Genomic DNA, 8,430 nt, shown 5'->3' on the forward strand with positions numbered 1-8,430 from the left:
GCCGCTAACATGCAAGGGATGGAAAATCAGATTAACATATCTTACAATGTCTTGTGTATGTTTCTTGATATTCATCTGCCCGCGGGGTTTAAAATGCAAAAGTTTAACTTGTATGATGGGTGTGGAGATCCAGTAGCCTATCTGAGGGGTTATTGCAGTGAAATGAGAAGTGTTGGCGGGAAAGATGAGTTGTTGATGGTGTATTTCAGTGTAACGACCCGGCCGTTCGTTTTGAGAGTTATAGACTCGTTCCCCTATTAACTGCTTCTCCCATGCCTATTTCTGCTATTGTGACTTGCCGGGAGGTTTAGTTTTGGTTTGTGGAGTGTTTTGGGACACTTAATCCCTAAATAGAGGTTTAAGCCTTAGGATTTGGACCGTAGTTGGAACTATGTGAAGATGACTCTAGAATGGAGTTCTGTCGGTTTTGTTAGCTCTGTTAGGTGATTTTGGACTTAGGGGCATGTCCGGATTGTGTTTTGGAGGTCTGTAGCTCATTTAGGGTTGAAATGGCGAAAGTCAAAGTTTTGGAGATTTTAACCGGTAGTGGACTTTTTGATATCGGGGTCGGATTCCAATTCCGGAAGTTGGAGTAGGTCCGTAGGGTTGAATATGACATGTGTGAAAAATTTTGGATCAATCAGACGTGGTTTGATTGGTTTCGGCATCGGTTGTCGAATTTGAAAGTTTCAAGTTCTTTAAGTTGAATCGGAGGATGATTCAGGATTTTAGCGTTGTTTGATGTAAATAAAAGACTCGACTATGTTCGTGTGGAATTTTAGGATTGATTGGTATGTTTGGTTGAGGTCCGGGGGGCTCGGGTGTGTTTCAAATACTTAACGGATGGAAAATTTGACTTATCCAATTTCCGATGTTGATGGTTTCTGGTGTTTCGTACCTGTGGTGGGGAGACCGCAGTGCGGACTCGCACATGCGAAGAGAAAGGCGTAGGTGCGCTTTTGGTCATGTGAGCCTGTGAGCGCAGATGCGAGATGAGGGACGCATCTGCGCATCCGCAGATGCGGTGTGGTGGTCGCAGAAGCGGATTTGGGGAGGAAGCTGAGGTGGCCAAGGTTCCGCAGAAGCAGACGAGTGAGCACAGAAGCGCTTGTGCATGTGTGGAAAGTAGTGCACATGTGCGAAGCCTGGAATTTTAATGAAACTCCGCAGGTACGGAGCCTTAGCCGAAAAAGCGGGACCGCAAATGCGGTGGAAGGCTCGCAGAAGCGAGATCACTGGCAGAAAAAGGGCTAAGTGCGAGGTTTTGATTATATTTTTCATTTTGGACTTGAGAGACCCCCCTGCAATTTTATGGAACGATATTCCGGGAGATCCCCCTGCACATTTACGTTTGGGACTACGAGACGGTATCTCGGGAGATCCCATGTTGTTATCACTGTGTACTGAGTTGTTTCCTTCCTATGATTTCTTTCTTGTTAAACTTCAGTCTTTATTACTGCGATATTTCATTCTGCCTTGCTATATTATTTATATACCAGTAGGGCCCTGACCTCACCTCGTCACTACTCGACCGAGGTTAGGCTTGGCACTTACTAGGTACCATTGTGGTGTACTCACGCCATTTCCTGCACATAATTTTTGTGTGCAAATCCAGATTCTTCCTACCAGTCTCGTCCTTAGTTGCAGTCGTTGCTGTTTATTAGAGACTTCAAGGTACATCTGCCCGCGCCCGCAGATCCTCGGAGTCCCCCTCTATCCCCATATGTTGATTCTTCTCTTATTTCTATAGACACCGATGTATAGAACAGTTAGAACTTCATAGAAGCTTGTGACTTGCGGTGTTCCGGGTCTTGGGAGTGTTATGTATATTTTGAGAGTTGATTATTTTATATGTCGAGCGGCATCTCAATTGCTTATTAAAAATATCTGTTACCGTTAGTTGTTAATTTTCATGTTTTTTATTTCATTTCCGCAAGTGTTAGGCTTACCTAGTCATAGAGACTAGGTGCCATCACGACGATTCACGGAGGGAGGATTTGGGTCGTGACAAGTTGGTATCAAAGCTCTAGGTTCATAGGTGTCGTGAGTCACAAGCTGGTTTATTAGAGTCTCGTGAATCGGTACAGAGACGTCTGTACTTATCTTTGGGAGGCTATGGAACTGTCGAGAAAAATCATACTTCTTTTGATCCCTTGTCGTGCGAGTTATTGGCATCAAATTCTAAAATTCTCTATTCTATTCTTTCTCACAGATGGTGAGGACCCGTACCGGGAGATCTGATGACTAGGCACCTGTGCCCCCTGCTAGAGCTGCCAGAGGCTGAGGTAGAGGACGACCACGCGGTGCAGCCAGAGCACCCACGTGAGCTACGATAGAGGAGCCCCCAGCAGCTCCAGCTGGAGGGCAGGCACCGGAGGTTCCTATTGCTTCACCAACCCTCTAAGAAACTCTAGCCCAGTTCATGAGCATGTTCAACAACTTATCTCAGGCTGGATTGATTCCATTAGCTCCTGCCACATCTCAGGCCGGGGAAGGGACACAGACTCCCGCAGCCCGCACTCCTGAGCAGAGGGTGCAGGTTGATCAGGCCCCAGAGTTCATTCCTATGTCACCGGTAGCTCTGGTTCAGCATGAGACTAGTACAACCGCTTTTGCGACAGAGCAGCTCAGACTTGAGAGGTACAAGTAGTACCATCCACCTACCTCCAGCGGATTGGCTACAGGTGATGCCCAGGGTTTTCTGGAGGAGTGTCATCGTATTCTCCGTACTATGGGCGTAGCAGAGACGAGTGGGGTTTCTTTTACCACCTTTCAGCTTAGAGGAGAAGCCTATCAGTGGTGGCATACTTATGAGTTGAGCAGTCCGGATGAGGCAACTTCACTTACATGGACTCAGTTCTTAGACATGTTTTTGAGAGAGTATGTCCCTCAGAGCCTCAGGGGATCATGGCGTGCGGAGTTTGAGCAGCTGCGCCAGGGTGCTACGACTGTGTCAGAGTATGCAGCCCATTTCAGTGATTTGGCCCAACATACACTGGCCTTGGTTACCACAGTTCGAGAGAGGGTTCATCGGTTTATTGAGGGACTCCACCCCAGTATCAGGATTAGTATGGCCAGGGAGCTGGAGATGGATATTCCTTACCAGTAGGTTGTGAGTATTGCTAGGAGATTAGAGGGCATTCTTGCTCGAGACCGAGAGGACAGAGAGGCCAAGAGGTCTCGAGAGACTGGTTTTTATTTTGGAGCTCGTGCCCCAACAACTCGTCATGGTAGGGGTTATGTGAGTCGCCCCAAACATTCAGCTCTTCCAGCCGCTAGTGGTGTTACAGCCCCTGCTAGGCCCCGGGAGCCTTATTATGCATTGCCAGTATCTAGTGTGCCTCCTACTCGGGGTACTTTTAGCGGCCAGTCCAGCACACCTGGCCCGAGTCAGTCACAGCAGCAACACCCTACGAGGGGTTGTTTTGATTGTGGCGACACCCGCCATATGGTGATGGATTGGCCCAGACTTAGGAGGGTTGCACCTCCACAGACTCCTCAGCCGCCACATCCTCCACCGGGTCCTCAGGCCATGATTCCAGCACAACCTACCGCCCCACCTACTCAACCAGCTCGAGGTGGAGGTCGGGGAGGTCGAGGTCGCCCTAGAGGGAGAGACCATGCCAGGTATTATGCTCTTCCAATTCGTACAGAGGCAGTTGCTTCTGACTTTGTCATTACAGGTATTGTTCCAGTCTGTCATAGAGATGCGTCGGTTTTATTTGACCTAGGATCTACGTATTCTTATGTGTCCTCTTATTTTGCCCCACATTTGGGCGTATCTCGAGATTCTTTGAATTCCCCTGTTTATATGTCTACTCCTGTGGGAGATTCTCTTATTATGGACCGCGTGTATCGGTTGTGTTTGATTGCTCTTAGTAGTTTTGAGACCAGAGCTGATTTATTATTGCTCGGTATGGTAGACTTTGATGTTATTTTGGGCATGGACTGGTTGACGCCCCATTATGCTATTCTTGATTATCACGCAAAAACCGTGACGATGGCTATGCCAGGATTACCGCGATTAAAGTAGAGAGGTATCTTAGAGTATACTCCCAGCAGAGTTATTTTATTTCTTAAAGCTCAACGAATGGTTGAGAAGGGGTGTGACACGTATCTAGCTTATGTGAGAGATGTCAGTATTGATACCCCTACAGTTGAGTCAGTCCCAGTAGTGAGGGACTTTCCAGATGTGTTTCCAGCTGATCTTCCGGGCATGCCGCCCGACAGAGATATTGATTTTGGAATTGATTTGTTGTCGGGCACTCAGCTCATCTCTATCCCTCCATATCGTATGGCTCCTCCTGAGTTGAAGGAGTTGAAGGAGCAGTTATAGGAGTTGCATGATAGGGCTTCATTCGGCCTAGTGTGTCACCGTGGGGTGCTCCTGTCTTATTTGTGAAGAAGAAGGATGGTTCTATGCGTATGTGCATTGATTATCGCTAGTTGAACAAAATTACAGTGAAGAACAGGTATCCATTGCCTCGTATTGATGACTTATTTGATCAGTTACAAGGTTCCAGACTGTTCTCCAAGGTTGACTTACATTCAGGCTATCATCAGTTAAGGATTCGGGAGCCAGATATCCCGAAGACTGTCTTCAGGACTCGGTATGGTCACTTCGAGTTCCTTGTGATGTCTTTTGGGCTGACCAATGCCCCAACAGCATTTATGCACTTGATGCACAGCGTGTTCCGACCCTATCTTTATTCATTCATCATTGTGTTTATTGACGACATTATGGTGTACTCCCTGACTCGGGAGGATCATGAGCAGCACCTTAGGACTGTGCTTCATACTTTGAAAGAAAAGAAGTTGTATGCAAAATTTTCTAAGTGTGAGTTTTGGCTAGACTCAGTGGAATTATTGGGCCATGTAGTATCGAGTAATAGGATCAAGGTGGATCCAAAAAAGGTGGAAGCAGTGCAGAGTTTGGCGGGTTACTACCGTTATTTTGTAGAGGGATTCTCATTTATTGCAGCACCTATGACCAGGCTGACCCAGAAGGGTGCTCCATTCAGGTGGACAGAGGAGTGTGAGGAGAGCTTCCAGAAGCTCAAGACAGCTTTGACTACAACCCCAGTATTGGTATTGCCTACATGTTCGAGGTCTTATACTGTATATTATGATGTGTCGCGGATTGGTCTTGACGCGGCGTTGATGCAGGACGGTAAGGTGATTGTCTACACATCCAGACAACTGAAGGTGCATAAAAAGAACTATCTTGTCCACGACCTTGAGTTAGCAGCTATTGTTCATTCCCTGAAGATTTGGCGGCACTATTTGTATGGTGTTCCTTATGAGATTTACACCGATCACTAGAGTTTGCATCATCTGTTTCTACAGAAGGATCTTAACTTGCGTCAGCGGAGATGGTTGGAGTTGCTTAAGGACTATGATATTACCATTTTGTACCACCCGGGGAAAGCCAATGTGGTGGACGATACTTTGAGTCGCTGAGCGGAGAGTTTGGGGAGTTTAGCATATCTTCCAGTAGTAGAGAGACCCTTAGCATTTGATGTTTAGGCCTTAGCAATCCAGTTTGTGAGATTGGATATTTCTGAGTCGAGTCGAGTGTTGGCTTGTGTGGTCTCTCGGTCTTCTCTTTATGATCGTATCATGGAGCGTCAGTATGATGACCCCCACCTACTTGTCCTTAAGGACACGGTTCAACACGGTGATGCTAAGGAGGTCACTGTTGGGGATGATGGTGTATTGAGGATGCAGGGCAGGCTATGTGTGCCTAATGTAGATGGTTTGCATGATTTGATTCTTCAGGAGGCTCATAGCTCGCGGCACTCTATTCATCCGGGTGCCGCGAAGATGTATCAGGATGAGGCAACATTACTGGTAGAGGAGGATGAAGAAGGATATAGTGAAGTATGTGGCTCGATGCCTAAATTGCCAGCAGGTGAAGTATGAGCATCAACGGCCGGGTGGGTTGCTTCAGAAGTTAGAGATTCAGAAGTTAGTCTCCCACGGACTCAGCAGAGGTTTGATGCAGTTTGGGTGATTGTGGATAGGCTGACCAAGTCAGCGCATTTCATTCCTGTGATGACTACTTATTCTTCCTAGCAGCTGGCTCGAATTTACATCTGCGAGATCGTCAGGTTTCATGGCGTACCAGTATCTATCATCTCTGACCGGGGTATGCAGTTTACATCACTGTTCTGGAGGGCTGTATAGCAGGAGCTGGGTACTCGGGTTGAGTTGAGCACAATATTTCACCCTCAGATGGACGGACAGTCCGAGCGCACTATTCAGATACTGGAGGATATGCTCTGTACTTGTGTGATAGATTTTGGGGGTGCTTGGGATCAGTTCTTGCCACTTGCAGAGTTTGCCTACAACAACAGTTATCAGTCGAGCATTCAGATGGCACCGTATGAGGCTCTGTATGGTAGGCGGTGTCGGTCTCCAGTGGGTTGGTTTGAGCGAGGCTAGATTATTGGGTACAAACTTGGTTCAGGATTCCCTGGATAATGTGAAGGTGATTCAGAATCAACTTTGCACAGCCCGGTCCAGACAGAAGAGTTATGCGGATCGGAAGGTTCGCGATGTTGCATTCATGGTTGGAGAGCGAATCTTGCTCCGAGTTTCGCCTATGAAGGGCGTTATGAGATTCGGAAAGAAGGGCAAGCTGGGCCCATGATTTATCAGCCCATTTGAGGCGTTGCAACACATTGGGGAGGTTTCTTATGAGCTTGTGTTGCCTCCCAGTCTGGTAGGGGTCCATCCAGTATTTTATATTTCTATGCTCCGGAAGTATCACGGCGATCCAGCTCATGTGTTGGATTTCAGCTCAGTCCAGTTGGACAAGGATCTATCTTATGTTGAGGAGCTAGTGGCTATTTTGGACAGGCGGGTTAGAAAGCTAAGGTCAAAGAACATTGCTTCTAGGAAGGTTCAGTGGAGGGGTCAGCCGATCGAGAAGGCGACTTGGGAGACCGAGCATGTTATGCACAACCGTTACCCTCGTCTTTTCACCACTCCAGGTATGTCTTTATGCTCGTTCGAGGACAAATGATTATTTTAAGAGAGGAAAGATGTAACGACCCGACCGGTCATTTTTAGAGTTATATCCCTGATCCCCTATTAACTATTTTCTCTGTATCCTTTTCTGCTATTGTGACTTGCCGGGAGGTTTCGTTTTGATTTTTGGAGTGTTTTGGGATACTTAGTCCCTAAATGGAGGTTTAAGCCTTAGGATTTGGATCGTAGTCAGAACTATGTGAAGGCGACTCCCGTCGGTTTTGTTAGCTCCGTTAGGTGATTTTGGTCTGAGGGGCGTGTCCGGATTATGTTTTGGAGGTCTGTAGCTCATTTAGGCTTGAAATGACAAAAGTTGAAGTTTTGGAGATTTTGACCAGTAGTAGACTTTTTGATATTGGGGTCGGATTCCAATTCAGAAAGTTGGAGTAGGTCCGTAAGGTTGAATATGACCTGTGTGCAAAATTTGGGGTCAATCGGATGTGGTTTGGTTGGTTTCGGCATCGATTGTCGAATTTGGAAGTTTCAAGTTCTTTAAGTTGAATCGGAGGATGATTCAGGTTTTTAGCATTGTTTGATGTGAATTAAAGGCTTGACTAAGTTCGCACGGTATTTTAGGATTGGTTGGTATGTTTGGTTGAGGTCCCAGGGGCCTCGGGTGTGTTTCGAATGCTTAACGGATGGAAAATTTGACTTATCCAATTTCTGATGTTGCTGGTTTCTGGTGTTTCGCACCTGTGGTGGGGAGACCACAGGTGCGGACTCGTACATGCGAAGAGAAAGGCGTAGGTGCACTTTTGGTCATGAGAGCCTGTAAGCGCAGATGCGAGATGAGGGACGCATCTGCGCATCTGCAGATACGGTGTGGTGGTTGCAGAAGCGGATTTGGGGAGGAAGCTGAGGTGGCCAAGGTTCCGCAGAAGCGGACGAGTGAGCACAGTAGCGCGTGCACAGGTACGGAAGTTAGTGCGCAGGTTCGAGGCCTGGGAGTTTAATGAAACTCCACAGGTGCAGATGTAGTTGAAGGCTCGGAGAAGCGAGATCACTGGCAGAAAAAGGGGTAAGTGCGAGGGTTTGATTTCATTCTTCATTTTCGGACTTGAGAGCTCGGATTTTGGCGATTTTTCGAGGGATTTTCAGAGGAAGCTTTGGGGTAATGATTCCTAACTCTTTTTTGATTGTATTTCATTAATCTATAGTTCTTTTCTTCATTAAATTAAGGATATTGGGTGAGAAAGTTGGGAAAATGGGGAAAAAGTTCTTCAACCGAATTTTTGAGTTTTGATTGGGATTTAGACATCGGATTTGGATAATTTTGGTACAAGTGAACTCGTGAGTGAATGGGTGTTCATATTTGGTGACTTTTACCCGATTCCGAGACGTGGGCTCTGGAGATGTTTTGGGGTGATTTTCCTATTTCTTGCTTTACCTTTGATTTCA

This window comes from Nicotiana tabacum, chromosome 17, assembly GCF_000715075.1.
Source record: "Nicotiana tabacum cultivar K326 chromosome 17, ASM71507v2, whole genome shotgun sequence".
Classification (NCBI taxonomy): Eukaryota; Viridiplantae; Streptophyta; class Magnoliopsida; order Solanales; family Solanaceae; genus Nicotiana; species Nicotiana tabacum.